Raw genomic sequence first — 1,058 nt, 5'->3', positions numbered from 1 at the left:
CAGGAAAACCCCACAGTGTCCTCCAGCTGCCTACCATGTGCTCACTGGCATGTCACTCTGGAGCTGACCGCTTGTAACACCCAAATAAAGCTCATCCTGTGAAGCTTGCACCGAGTCCGTGTCTCCCTGAGAAGCTAGGGGGAACGGGGGGACAGGGGGACAGGGACCTGGGGCACCCGCTGGCAGATGGGTCTTGGGCAGGGCGGGCACCTTGCTCCCAGAAAACACCGCCTCACCTCCCTTTGTCCTGTGTCTTTCGGGGGATTTGTGGGGGATGTGGAGCTGGAAATGATGCTTGCAGAGCGCTGGGCAGACACAGCCCTGCTGCCCCCATGGTCACGCGCTGGGGAGTTCGCGTTGAGGAACCGGTTGGTGTTTTACCGTGAAAACTGCGTGTTTTCGTGCAGGCAAGGGGGGCACTTGGCGAGTTCATATTTTTGAGGGAGGAAAAACAAAGTGAAGACGTTAATCTTCCCTGGCTCATTCCTGGCACACAGCCTCCCAGAAAGGAGCTGAGTCACGCTGGCCGAGCAGCCAGCTGGGCGGGGGCCGCGGGCAGATAAACATTTTGCTATCAGGACCTGTCCAGACCCTGTTTGTGCACTTTGTTTCCACCCTGTGCCACCCGTTCTGCAACTGGGGCGGGGGGCCCATCCTGCTGGTACCGGTGACTGTTGGTAATCCTCAGGATGTGAGCATCCATCGACGCTGCGTCTGGGGTGATCCGGTGTCTGTGGATCAGGACTCTCCAGGGGAGAGTCTGTTCTTGACATGGGAAGCACCGCCGGCGCTGAGCGTGATGCTGTAAAAGTGGCGGCAAGCTGAGAGGGCACAATTATGTTTCAAAGGGAAAGAAGAGGGTGAAGCCATAAATCCCGGTGCCTCTGACACGCCGGGTGTGCCATGGCCTGTCCCTGCTGCCCCCACACTGGTGGGCATCCCGCTTGCTGCCCCGGGGGTACTGACCGCCCCCTGTGACCCACGAGTGCCCCTTTTCTCACCCGTCACACGAAGAGGCATTTGGTGGCTGGGGCCAAGGGGATTTGCAGGCAGTTCCA

Source organism: Buceros rhinoceros, unplaced genomic scaffold, assembly GCF_000710305.1.
Source record: "Buceros rhinoceros silvestris isolate BGI_N320 unplaced genomic scaffold, ASM71030v1 scaffold12220, whole genome shotgun sequence".
NCBI lineage: Eukaryota > Metazoa > Chordata > Aves > Bucerotiformes > Bucerotidae > Buceros > Buceros rhinoceros.
The sequence above is the reverse complement of the archived record's forward strand: the minus strand, read 5'-3'. Positions refer to the sequence as shown.